We start from the raw sequence: 14,229 nt of genomic DNA, 5'->3' as shown, positions 1-14,229 counted from the left end.
GATTATTACAGGCCAATATCCCTTTTAATTATTAAGTTGATGAAACTTTTCCCGGAAAACAAAACAATATATTACTTTGAGTAAACTTCTGTTTTGCTCCCTGTGGTTTGATCACTTTAACGGTTTTGCTCCAAGCATTTCAAAATAGCCATTTTATTCCATGATCTTTGAAGGCCTTCATTATTTTGCTCCCTGCTCCTAACTCCATCCAAATTGTTTATTAACTGAAAGGGTATTTTGGTAATTTCAAATATAAAACTGAGGGTATTTTAGTAAAACTATAAATAAAAGATTATATTATATATAATAACAATACAGATTTATCTTCTCTCTCTCTTAACATACAGATTCATCTTCATCTCCATCGCTGCCACACATTCCAAACCCTACCACCACTAAGGCACTGCCCCGTCAATTATAAAGCATTCCACCACTACGCCACACATTCCAAACCCTACCCCCATTCCATTTTCAAATGTGCAGCCGCACACCACAAACCCCCGCTCGTCTTCTCTGCCGTCGACAAGAGAAGTTCCGGCTGGCCACCGGCCTTCTTGTTTCTCCGACACACCAACCCCGCACAACCATCCCTTCCCCTCACCTACTTTCCTCTGACGATACATCCCCAACTTCCCCTGCAACCCCCTTTGCCCCGTCTTACACACACCACAGCGAGAGAGAGACGCGGAAGAGAGATGTCGGCGACGTCACCTGTTTTCCTCTGATGATACATCCCCAACTGCCGCTGATTTTCGATGATGATGATGTTGCCGTTGATTGTTGAGGACGATGATGATTTACTAATACTGTTGCTGTCGACGGCGAAGGAAGCCGCCGGTGGCAGCCTCTCAACTCGATCTAGGGTTTCGAACCAAGGTTGTGGTTGCGATGGTGGTTGAGGACTGGTGGTGATGGCGGTGGCGGGCTGGTGGTAATGGTGATGGCGGTTTGCTGGAAATGGCAGTGGTGGTAGTCGATTAGCAGCAGAGGGAGGGGATAGGTTGCAGGTGGTGAATGGTGAGGTGATGAATGGTGATGTACTAGTGGTTTGATTTTCTTTTTTGAATGAAGAATGGGTTTGATGATACATAACAGACAAAAATAGATTTATCAATAAACAAATTGATTTTAGGAATTAATAACAAATAATTTAATACTTACATTTATAAAATTACTGAAATGCCCTTTTACTTAACGAATACTTTGGATAGACTTAGGGGCGGGGAGCAAAATCATGAAAGCCTTCAAAGATCAGGGAGTAAAATAACTATTTTGAAAGGTTTGGGGCAAAACCGTTAAAGTGACCAAAGCGACAGGGGCAAAACGGAAGTTTACTCTATTACTTTTTATAATTATTATAATTATAGTCATTTTAAAAGATATTAAAAAATAAGTTTCTATTATTAGCTGATGGTTTAAAAGTTTTAATTAGGCAAGTAAACACGCATTCCATTGCCACACGTCTACGGGTAATTTAAGTTCCACCTATGATGGGCCCGAGTGAGTTTTCTCTTCACGTCTCAAGTTTGAGTCTGGCTGATAGGGGTTTCTCATTTAGGGGTTTAAATTGGGGATCTATTGTGCGAGGGTGCTCTCTAGCACGGACCTAGTTAAGACAACGTATGCTAGAACCTTCCGACATTCACGAATAATTCACACCTTTAAAAAAAACATAGACAAGACAGGCCAATTATAGATATTGGGCTGAGATTAAAGGCTTAGATCTCCTGAAACAGTGAAACAAAGGCCTTAAAGATTAACGTCCTAAAAGTCTAAAACCATTTTGGTTGTCAAATAAGCCCATTGGGCTCTTGAAATTTTACCAATAGGCACATACCAATTTCTAATCATACACACCGTTGATGTCTGAAGGATTGCATAGACAAAACAAAAGAAAGTTGTTCAAACTTTAACACACAATATTATAACCTTCCGGTTGAATTATATATAGCTACAAAAACCAACTTGAGTCATGTTCATTTGTTTAAAAGTCGTGCCCGTTAGAAAATTATAACGTATGTTGTATGTTGTTGAGTCATGTCCTTTCGTTTAAAAGTCGCGTCCTTTAGACATGTCTTTTCATCATCCTTCTAATGAACTGCCATGATTGTCGAGACACACCTCTTCATCCGTTAATTAAAAAACCACATTTTTATAATCATGTAAGACACCGCTTCATTTAAAGTCTACATACGTTAAAAAAACAAACAACCTTCTTTTTACAAATTGTAGAGGTTTGGTCCACCTCTTCTTCTACAATGTCTACAGATGAGGGCCGCAGACTACAGACATTTTTTCTCTTAAAAAAACAAACTACACCTAATTCACCGACTCAATTCATGATCCAATGATGATCGCTTTTCTTTTTTTTCTTTTTTTTTTTTGAACGGCAAATTTGGATCACTGACGGACCACTGGAGTATCATCGTGCCACCAGCAGAACCACCCGATCATATCCATCTCCACTAGACATAATGCCTATACACCAGTTCAGGAGGAAACCCAATAAATATGAGAAAAACCCCCTTGTGAGAATCGAACCCAGGACCTATTGGTCCAAAGTCTTAACTCACCCCCAAGATACCACTAGGCTATAAAGCCATGGGTATGATCGCTTTTCTATAATGTAAACCAACCAAAATCTAAATATTAGTTTTATTTTTCTATTTAAACTAAAAACCATTTACTCAAAACTAATATATGAAAATTGGCAACTGGTTCGATCGTTAATCATTAATATATTTTTAACTTTTATTTACTTGATTACATCATTTTAGTTCGTTTTCTATTTCAACGTACATGATATTAAAACACTTCAAAGTATTATACTTTTATACTAAAATCAATGCATTATTCATCTATCTATTATACTAAAGCAAAATAAAGGTTGACTATTTGACCATGATGTAGCAGCTCTCTTTGGCCAGAGAATTATGTTTTTAGACGCCATTCTCTTATTCTCTCTATTTTCCTTCAATTCTCTTATCCGCCTCATTCTTCTTTTCCTTAATTCTCCTTCGTTTGTGAAAATGTGTTCTTCATATGGAAACCCCCAATCAATTATCAATCAGTTGAAAATTTTCTACAAAATTATGAATACGTTTCCATTATTATCGCTTATAAACTATTTATTTATAATCGAAGAATTCAAACGATGATTCGTTTCACCTATTTCATCAATGGCGAATATGGGTAGAAGAAAAACAATCGGTCTCTTCAACATCACTGTGATCCATTCTGATGCATTTAGGTATTTGTTTTCTCTTTCATCTACACTTTCTTGAGGATTCACGTATGGATCTGATAAAAATGGCGTCGCTGTTATCGGCGGCGGCCCTGGCGGATACGTGGCAGCGATTAAGGCCACTCAGTTATGCCTCAAAACGACGTGCACTGAGAAGCTTCCTTCGAAGGTAATTGATTTTGTTGATGTTTGATTGATGAGTTTTTGACCTAATTGTTTATGTCGTTAGATTTTATAATTTGACCTAATTGTAATTTTGAGTTAATTTTTGAGTTGTTAGGCTTAGGTATCGAGTGATTGGTGAATTGTGATGTCTTGTGTGTTCATACTTGAAATGGCTATGGGGTTGATAGCAACAGAAACAAGTTAGGAACAATATATGATTTATTAATAATCAAAATACAATGAATGTGGAATCATATAGTTCATGCTTTAGCTTAATGGTATCACAATATAGAGGGGTTTATTGTAAACATTAAGTTTTTATTTCATAATCATTTGACTTTTATATTTCTGGCCACTAGGACTTTTCTAAGTAGTGGTGCTTTGGATGGTTTAGCTTACACAATGTTCCCTTTGAATTTTGCAGGGGAGTCACAATGCATCATTCAGGCCCTGGATAGATAGATTTTGAATTACGAATTCTGTTTTTCTTATGTTGAGTCGTGGTTAGGGTTCGTAATATGTGGACGTTTGGGATGAATGTCAGTTGGAAGGGCACTCAAAGGTGGTTTTTTGTTATGAAACTGCTTATTTTACATTGTGACCAACCAGATTTGTCATAATGGTTTTTGAAAATTATCCATCTCTTTGCTCATCGATCTAAATTTATGAGGGGTGTGCTATAGGTTTTTATTAATTATGATGCAAACATTAAAGCCTAAAGTATAACTTGCTCTTGCTTCACTTTTTAATTGGTTGTCACGTTTTGTTTAGTTTCACAGGTCATCCCACAACCGCTAATATGTGCTATTAGCATAGAGGAAAGAAAACCCCCAACTGAGAGGCAGAAAGATACGAAGATGCTAGAGGTGTGTGTATGCAAGAGAGAGCTTGGTATCAATGACGGCAAACCTACTAATAAAACAACAAATGTCGTTTATAAAGAAGTCAGTACGGCGGCCACGTCCGGTTGTGATCGGTGGCCAATTCGCTGTGGTGAAAGGTGAAATAAATATGCCCATAAAGTGCAGCGAATGAGACCACAACTTCTTATGTTCCGGGGTGATTTCGAGAGCAAATCACAGTGTACATGGCAGCAGCTATCTGGGCTATTATGGCTAAGTAGGAGGTGCTCAGGGGCTGCAAATGATGGTCAAATAACACCACGTAGTGGGGTGATGGCTGCCATAACAGAACGAAAAACGGAACATCCACGTCATGTGATTTGGGTTCGGTTTTGGGGTTGAATCATGGTGTATGTACAAAGCGTGAGTTCGAACGTTATAGGTGTGTTCTAAACACTCATGTTTTAATGTTTTCAATGGTATTAATGGGTTCTGTGCTGATGATTACTTAGTTCTTAAGAAATGATTTTATAATAGCGATGTTTAATAACGAAAGGTCCTATTTGTTGTCTTGATGCTATTTGATGAATGAAGAACTGATGTACAATATTTATATATGCACTTTTACAAATTTTATAGTTGGAAATCAATGAAGCGAGGAAAGTTAAAGCTAAGCGAGAATGCGAGGTCCGACCGTACTTCCCAAAGGCAAGTCTCATGCAAAGTAAGTCTTCAATTCCATTCTATATGTTCATTTTTTTTCATTTATGTTGTACTTTTCCATTTAGATAGAAAGGCTACTACTACTACTACTGCTACTGCTGCCGCTGCCGCCGCCGCCACCGCCACCGCAACTACTACTACCACTAGCTCGAGTGCTCGACATTTGGGACCATGAGTGCAGCTGTAATGGGCAGTCTTTGTAATGCAAAGGATGTTACATATGAAGGTTAACTGTTAACGGGTAATATAATAAAGTATAGCTTTTGAGGAGGCTTTAACGTTGGCTATTAACATCGTTCTGGCTTATTTTATTGCTAAAAAATTGTAATGAAAATTCTAACCTAGGCTACGATAGTGTATCGTTGTTGGTTGGATGGTCATGTGGTTTATTTTACTACCAAAAGCCAACCAGCAGCAACAAGCATCTGTTCCGTACTTACGTGAGTAATTTACTATTTATATACATTTTGTAGATATTTTTTTTTACTTTAAAACACTTTACACAACACAAATGACTGCCGCAAAAAAGATCAAATACGACCCAAGTCATTGGCCTTCAAACCGATCTCTGTTATCAACGAGTATGATGAAGCGGAACCCATACAGATAAAGAGTGTTAAAAGGTGGATTCCAAACTTCTAGAATGTAGATCTCTTTTATATGTTCCTAGACATGCACGTAAGCATCAATTATCTTACAAGCCATTTTACATATTTACTTAAACAAAGTCACTTATACATTTTTTTGTTATCGTGTAGGTTGATATACAACTTGCTCTTGCATCACTTTTTAATTTGTTGCCATGTTTTATTTAGTTTCACAGGTCATCCCACAACCGCTAATATGTGCTATCAGCATATAGGAAAGAAAAACCCCAACTGAGAGGCAGAAAGATACGGAGATGCCAGAGGTGTGTGTATGCAAGAGAGAGCTTGGTATTAATGACGGCAAACCTACTAATAAAACAACAAATGTCGTTTATAAAGAAGTCGGTACGGCGGCCACATTCGCTTGTGATTGGTGGCCAATTCGTTGTGGTGAAAGGTGAAATAAATCTGCCCATAAAGTGCAGCGAACGAGACCACAACTTCTTGTGTTCCGGGGTGGTTTCTAGAGCAAATCACAGGGTACATGGCAGCAGCTATCTGGGCTATTGTGGCTAAGTGGGAGGTGCTCAGGGGCTGCAAATGATGGTCAAATAACACCAGGTAGTGGGTGGCTGCCAAAACAGAACGGAAAACGGGACATCCACGTCATGTGATTTGGGTTCGGTTTTGGGGTTGAATCATGGTGTACGTACAAAGTATGAGTTCGAACGTTATAGGTGAGTTCTAAACACTCACGTTTTAATGTTTTCAATGGTATTAATGGGTTCTGTGCTGATGATTACTTAGTTCTTAAGAAATGGTTTTATAATAGCGATGTTTAATAACGGAAGGTCCTATTTGTTGTCTTGTTGCTATTTGATGAACGAAGAACTGATGTACAATATTTATATATGCACTTTTACAAATTTTATAGGTGGAAATCAATGAAGCTAGGAAAGTTAAAGCTAAGTGAGAATGCGAGGTCCGACCGTACTTCCCAAAGGCAAGTCTCATGTGAAGTAAGTCTTCAATTCCATCATTCGCAACAGTGTGTCCATCATATTAATGGTGAATGGACCTGAAGACTGACTTAAGTTTAAACTCTGACCAGTTGTATTAGTTGAATTAGTGGTGAAAAACCCTGAAAACTGATTTAAATTTAGACTCTGAGCAGTCGTCTTTGTGGTGAAAAAACTCGAAAAGAACACTCACTATCACCAAGATCACACCGGTTGGAATGTGGATCTGAAAGCAAGGTATGGGTCAAAGGTTAGCCTTTTATGATTTTTGGTGCAATTTATAATGTTTTACGCTCAACATAAGAAAGAGATGAAGTATATACTTTTTTAGATTGTTCATTTCTCCACTAATGATTGCATTTTTGAATCTTTAGATGTCATGTAGCAGCCTACATTCTATCAGAGAGTACACACGTTTTAAATGTCTTTGTCAGTAAATGCATACTTTGTACTACCAAATTGTTCTCTCATAGAATAGTTCTATCTATAAGATTTGTAAGGCATAGTTGCAGTTATTGAAACATGAGAACCGGGGGTGTTACAACGGCTACTGTAAATTCAACCTTATTTGAGTGTATAAGCTCTGTCTATTATAATAAACAATTTAAATGCTAAGATTAACATCCTATATGTAAATTGTGTTTGGTAGTTAAGCATTTTTTTAATACTTTTTGGTGATCTTACTGGAGAAATGGATGAGGGATTCAATGGGATTGGCACCAGAAGAATCTACGGGTTTTGTAAACGGTGGTTTATTTCTAGAATCATTAGGCAATGTTCCTTTAGCTTGCTTTCGCTACTGAACACAACCAAGTCTTTTTTTGTTCGTTAGGGTGGCTTGGCGGAGTTGGGTTCTTTTGTGTGACATTGTCGGTAAAAGATAAATTCCCAGCCAAGGGTTTGATGGGAAAGACGACCTTTTGGAACATCAAAGGGGCAATTTGACCAAGCATCTTTGAGCTGGAGTTGTAGCTGCTATGGTCTCAAGGTCACCTTTTTATTAGAACAAAGGATCTTTCGAAAGAAACATTTTTATGCGATTATTTATATTACCATCTTATTTCCAGTCTGTATTCACAATTTCCGTTGCACCACTTGAAAGGCTGAAGCTGGAATATATGGTTCCAAGAGAACTAAAACATCTTATTGAGCTAATCCAGTCAGTCATGATTAAAGGGTTTTATCGGATTAAAGTGTACTTAAAATTCATTTTGTTGTATTATGTATGATTTGTTCATATATGCAGTTGGGCGTTGACACTCTCAGTGAAAGCACTTGACATATACCTGAAAATCGATACCGAGCTGGCACTTGAAGTTGGAAGGCACACAAAACGAGCAATGCCTCTGTTAATACGATAATTGGTTTGTTTTCCTTCCACAAATGTTTCGTTTGTGATCATGATTTAATATTTATCCTTTGATTATAAACAAATCCATGGAAAATGTGATCCAACATTTATTTAATTCTTAAAGTCAAAATGCAAATGAACGAAAAGGGCAGGCTTTACTTAAAGAGCTTTGTGCTTTCAATTTAGGTTTAGGAGCTGAGTGTGTTTGAATTGAACTTATATAGGTGCGATTTTAACTTATGTTACAATAATACGATCTTCATTTTCCTAAATCTAAATGAACATTATCTTTTTAGTTGCATATATTTTTGTTTAATTTAAAGATACACTTTAAAGGAGGATTCACGTAACCGTCATATTTGTTAGTAACAGATGATGTTGGTTTGGTATCATAAGGACTTAGGGAATACTTTAATCCTCCTTAACTTTACCTAAGGCTGAAGGGTTAAATGATCATATCCTTATCTGATTACTTTAGAAACTATTTGTCTTTTTTTTATTGTGTAGAGTTTATATGCAGCTTTACAAAAAATATTTATGTTTTTTCTTTTGTTACCTATAGGGGAGGATTTAAGTGACATGGCAGTGGAATATTGAGTTTGTCCATCCAAGAAGGAAGGTGGCATGCTTGGTTGGGTGAGAAAGGGCCAAATGGTATGATTTTTTTTTTTTTTGTATTCTATGTGGTTGAATATAGAGTGGCAAAATGACCGGGTTGGATAACGGGTTAAGATGGGTCTTTTTTAGTGTCGGTCGTGTCTGGTTTGGGTTTACCCATCTAACATTTTTTATCATTCTATAAAAATATTTAATGTAGTAAATATGATGATGATGATAATAATAATAATTATAATATTAATTTAGTTCTTTAAAAAATACTTAATAAACTGGTGGCACATCGCAAGTCTATAATGTGTGTCTGATCTGTCCTTTTATTGTTTTATGATGAATCATTGTAGGTGCCAGAGGTTGAGGAAGCTGCATTTAACGCCCCATTAAACAAGAACGCATTGAGTGAATGTCTAGAGTTCGTTTGACTTGAGCAGGGTTGGTTGGTAAGCTGGTGCAAGGGTCCAACCTTCTTTAGTCTTTAAGTGACCCGCCATAGCTATACATGGTAATCATATATTCATAATATCTGTGTCTCTTCATTTAAATATATTTATGTAATTTGTAATCTTTAATATTCATGTTGAATTTATTTACTTTTTAGAGGAAAAAGTCAATTATAATTGAACCTGATCATAGGATATACGATAACAATTACCCGTTAGGCACGGTAACCATAAGTACAGGTGTAGGTTAGGCATGGAAAGTGAGGATTAGGCAAATAGCTGAAAAGTATTTTCGAACGGATGGGTGAATCATGGCATAAGATCTAAAACTGTTAGCGGTTTTATTTCTTTATTTTAATTGAATTTTTTGCTAGATCTGATCTTTTATCATTTTTTAAGATATGACGTTTTGATGTTTTCGAATTGTAGATAAAAGCTTCCGTATAGTTTATGTTTTGCTCATGGCCCAAAGCTTTTGCTCTTTTGATTTTTGTCCTTAAATCATAATTTATGCGTTTGAAGAGGGGTAAGATTTTCCTTCTGTATTTGGGCGCAGCTTCAAGTGATAAATTGCATGTGTTTCATTATTAATTGTTGGGTTTGTTGTTGGCAATCATGCCAGGCACAACACCAGAAGGTACCATTTTAATACTCTTCACTAGACTTGAAGATGAAGTTGTAAGTTTGTCACTATGAGTGTGGTTGTGTATCTATTATAGCTACCTTGGATGGCCGTAGTTACTTTTACTTAAGAAGCAATGAGCAAGTGGTTTTAAAACATGTCTTCCACATGCATGCTGATGACATACCTTTGTTGGTGCTATATGTTTTATTTATGGACATGACTTTTTTTGCATTGTAGTGTCTCGAGATAAAAATAAAATTCCTGTCCATCATAAGGACTTTGCTATGTAAGAAAAAAAGCTTACAATTGTTTATTTATATAAATTTGTGCTATGATGTATTCTATTAGTTTGTTGGTTGTTAACTTTGACAGCCTATAGACCGATTTGTGGCGAACGGGTATGGTCGTGTAACGGGTAAAAAAACAAACCCGACAAGCCGAGACATAATGTCCAAGTTACATTGCGCAGTATGTGAAAAGAACGACCAAAGTGCATAATCTGGACCAAAAATCAAGCCAATTCTATTACGTACAAGTCATATTTCGTATTCATGTATTTCCATTAAGTGTAATTTTATATTTACGTTAATACCGGAAAGATTCTCTCATTAAAACCTTTATGTACACTGTTAGATAATATATTTTTTGTGAAGCCACCCGTGTAACACACACGGGTACTTAGACTAGTTCAATATATACAATTTGGGTATGTTCTTAGGAACAGTTCCTGTTCCCAGGTTTTGCCAACCCGTAGGTGTCGGTCATTACCACCGCTACACACTTGGTTACCACCCCCAAACACATGTTACCCAGCTGCTTATTCCACGGTTGTCAACACCCTGCCCCAAATCCAGCCCCAGCGACAAATGGAATCGAAAGCGCCCTAAATCCAGCTCCGGCGACAAACGATATCAAAAGCAAAGCGGCAACTGATCTATTCCCTTTCTTTCCTCAATAGTCGCTCTTCTGGCTCAAACCAACCTCACCTCATCCATGGTCTGCCCAAAATCGACATCGGCGAAACAACCACCGCCAAATCGCAAGGTCACATAGATGTCTACTTCATAAACCACAACCCAAGTAATGGTTTCCGACTGAGATTAGGGCTCCAACAGGTACACTTCAACAAACTAGGTTTCTAATTTCAGTTACCTTTATGTTAGTGTTTTCAACTTTGAATGTTCTTCTTTGCCTTCTGTTTGGGTGGAGATGAATTTCAACTTTAATGTGTTCATGCAATTCAATTCGGAAGTTGTTGCTAATGTGTAAGAATTGTAAAATTGACGTAGAATACAAATTAATATATTTAAACTAAGTGTCTAAAAGAAAATTGATAATGTTACATATTATTTTGCTGAAGATGAACTCCAAGAATTAATTGGAGTTTGGTCCATACTCATCAAAACGAACGAGCCCCTGCTACTTCACTACTTGTAAGTTTGGTGAATGACAATGGATATGGAATATTTAAAGATCCTAAATTCCTAAAAGTGTTAACTTTTTTTTACCTTTAAGCTCTTTTGTTAAAGTATATATTTTATGATGGGTTATACCCAGCAATGTTTCCCGTCATCGGCAAGTCAACTGCGGCAAATGAGCTTTCCATCGGCTAATAGTCACTAAAATCCCCTTTGCTTGAACTATAGGGCCATTCCTCACCACAATTCGCGTATGATTAATAATCGGCTGGAAGTGTGTCCGGCGAGGCAAGCTGGTCGGCGTTGTGAAGTCCGTTGATGTTTACGACGTAGATCTCTGTCATTGATCTCTATGACTTCGTAATAACAGCAGCGGCAAAACGGAGCTCCGATGGTATGACACAAACTTTCTATCAATTTGATTTTTGTGCGTTTGGTAATTAATCAAATTTCATCATTGTTGCCAATTGTTTTTGGAAGTCGTATATCAAATTACATCGTGGGTTTGCACCAGTAGAATTTAGGACATTTATGTTTTGGCCACAGTTCTTTAGTTCCCTACTTTCGCCCCCTCCATGGTTTCACGGGCGTAGCATAGTGGGGGCGGGGGTACCCCCTGAACTTTTCGCTTATTAGTGTCCGGTATGTAGTTTTCGCATAGAATTTTTAGGTATATACGTTTTCGACCCCTGGTTTTATAATTTTTTAGGTCCGGTGACTTCCGACCCCCCGGTCGGAAATCTCAAGCTTCGCCTTGTCTTAACATACTTCTACACCTGCTATTTTTGCTTTGGGACAGAGAGAAAAGAGAGTCGGTACATAGGAGGGAGAGAGAAAGAGAGACGGGAATTCTGGTGTACATAGGAGGCACTTTCTGTTTTATTGCTTTAAAATCCGGTGACGATGGTGGTATTGTCTTAATTACCTTGATAGTAGATGAAATTCTAGGTACTTACTCTCCCATTTGTGTGAAAAAAGGTGCTTATTTGGGAAAATTAGTTATGTAGAATTAGAATTTGTCAACTATATGAATTCTTTGGTGCTTCTGTTTGTTTGTTTCTACTGCAAATTAGCTAACATAAACATTCATAAGTATCAATCAGGAATCAACATTAATTTAGCTTAGCCTCTTGATGATTGAATTGGTTTGATTGATAAATGATATAAGTTAGAGTTTGGTTTAGATCTTATATTCAATGATTATGTATTTAAGATGCCTTTTACACACTAAAAATATTTAATAATGTCTAATCAAGCAGCATGCAACAAAATTTGTGTTTCTAGATAATTGATATCATGTTTAGAAAGGTTTTAGTAGCCGAATAATACCTAATCTAATTGCAAACCACATGCTCTATGCATGTGATCGCTTATACGTTTAATTATGATTGAAGTTCAAGTCTGCTTAATATATAATATATTATTATGATGTTCAAGTGATGCAAGTTTTTGAGTTTAATATATGGTATTGATTTTTGCAGCAGAAACAACGACCAAATCAACCACAGATGGACCAGCAAAGTCATCGGATTTCAAGGAAGAAAGAAAGTTTCAAAGAGGAGTATAGAGGTGGGTTTCATCTGATTTTTTTCGCCTCTCTTTCACCAGTGTATTGTCATTGCCCATCTTTTCTTCTACATTTGATGTGGGTTTTGCTCAATTTGCATTTGTTGAACTGGGTTTTGCTTACTTTTGTGATTGTTTTGCTTACTTTTACATGATCGTGATGGGAGAAACCTTCATCTTGCATCAATTGAAGGACACTCTCAAGTTGTGAAAGAGCTGGTGCAAGGTCAACCCATCTTGCATTTGTATGTAAAGAGTAACCATCTGGAAGTTTTGAAGCTCTTACTAAAGACAAAGGGTAATCATGAGTTTGTAAACACTAAAAATGCTGATGGCAACACAACACTACACTATATCTATCTGTTGCTGGCAAACGTGTAAATTCTTTTTGTTTTTTTACGGGAGAATTTCTCTATACGAATTTTCTTGTGCCGGTATTATAAAAAACAAAACGATATGAACCTAATTCCCGCCTTGGCGGCGGGGAATTTTTCTAGTTTACATTATAAAAAATATTTAATTTAATATTTACCTAAAATTTACCAATCAGGCCCACACCTAAACTTTTTTTTTTTTCGTTGACCAAACATCGGCCATACGGCTTATTAGCCCATACATAAACATGACTAAAGTACTTTGTGTAACAACTTTGGTTGTCAAATAAGCCCATTGGGCTCTTGAAATTTTACTAATAGGATAAGATGATCCATGAGGCACATACCAACTTCCAATCATCCACACCGTTGAATTTTGAACGATACACAAGTACAACCAAAACAAAATAAAGTTGTTCAAACTTTGACACACAAATATTATAACTTCCGAGTGCAATTTGAAATAAAATATTAGTCAAACAATATAAAATTATTATAAAAGATACGACACCTAATTTCAACAAAGTTGAATAAAAAAATGGATAATATGATATTAATTATAACATGGCACATGAGTTGTCCTATAATTATTTGGTCACTTTAGGTTATGCCAAATGGGTGATAGTGTGATACCACATCTCACCCTACATCCACATTCGGTGTTTAGTTCTCAATTCAAACCACAAACTTCATATACATCCCACTTGAGTGCATATAAAATAGAGTTGAATGATAATTATAATTATAATATATAAGTATCCTAACGTTGGATTTTAAAACAAGTCCCCCCCAAACCTAAAACCATAAAAAGTAAAACTAAAAAAATGAGCCCACCCCCCCCCCCCCCTCCCACACACACACACACCTTTGTATAAGCTCGTTTTTGTCACATCCTTCTATGAAAACATGTCTCTCTCCTAGATGTCACACCCTTGATCTTTCATATCACACTCTCCTAAAAAACATTGGAGAACATCCTTGTTGGTGGTGCTCTAATAACTACGAGAGCAAATCTGAATATAATTGTATTATTTAAAAAATAAATAAGAGAAGTTTTTCTTGTAATAACTTTAATGCGGATGTATAGATGAGAAAGTTAGGTCTTTGGGTATACTTTAACTCATCTTAACTCCACCTAAGTGTCATATCAACCGTTCTTCCCCATTTTTACCTCACTCCAAGGAAATAGTTTAATCCCTTAAACCTTATCTAACCCTATTTTTTAGTGGTTTTTTGTTTAAAAAATAAAATAATAGTTAA

General features: G+C 36.6%; 1 long non-coding RNA gene across 34 annotated transcripts; it reads left to right on the top strand.

The window, feature by feature from the left end:
- The first annotated feature begins 2,940 nt into the window (after positions 1-2,940).
- On the top strand, positions 2,941-13,016 carry LOC110911764. 34 transcript variants are annotated; one of them, XR_004882264.1, is made up of 10 exons: positions 2,941-3,413; positions 3,834-3,971; positions 4,181-4,693; positions 4,891-6,298; positions 6,496-7,944; positions 8,494-8,585; positions 8,891-9,048; positions 10,349-10,726; positions 11,258-11,423; positions 12,511-13,016. It is a non-coding gene; the product is annotated as an uncharacterized LOC110911764 (long non-coding RNA). The 34 variants fall into 34 exon arrangements; XR_004882278.1 differs by lacking the exons at positions 10,349-10,726; positions 11,258-11,423; positions 12,511-13,016 and adding an exon at positions 9,416-10,231 and having other exon boundaries at positions 2,945-3,413; positions 6,496-7,568; positions 7,648-7,739; positions 7,827-7,944; XR_004882292.1 differs by lacking the exons at positions 10,349-10,726; positions 11,258-11,423; positions 12,511-13,016 and adding an exon at positions 9,416-10,231 and having other exon boundaries at positions 2,949-3,413; positions 6,496-6,580; positions 6,725-6,817; positions 7,413-7,944.
- Positions 13,017-14,229: the final 1,213 nt, after the last annotated feature.

The sequence above is a fragment of the Helianthus annuus genome, chromosome 15, assembly GCF_002127325.2.
Source record: "Helianthus annuus cultivar XRQ/B chromosome 15, HanXRQr2.0-SUNRISE, whole genome shotgun sequence".
Classification (NCBI taxonomy): Eukaryota; Viridiplantae; Streptophyta; class Magnoliopsida; order Asterales; family Asteraceae; genus Helianthus; species Helianthus annuus.
This window is presented reverse-complemented; position numbering and strand designations above follow the sequence as displayed.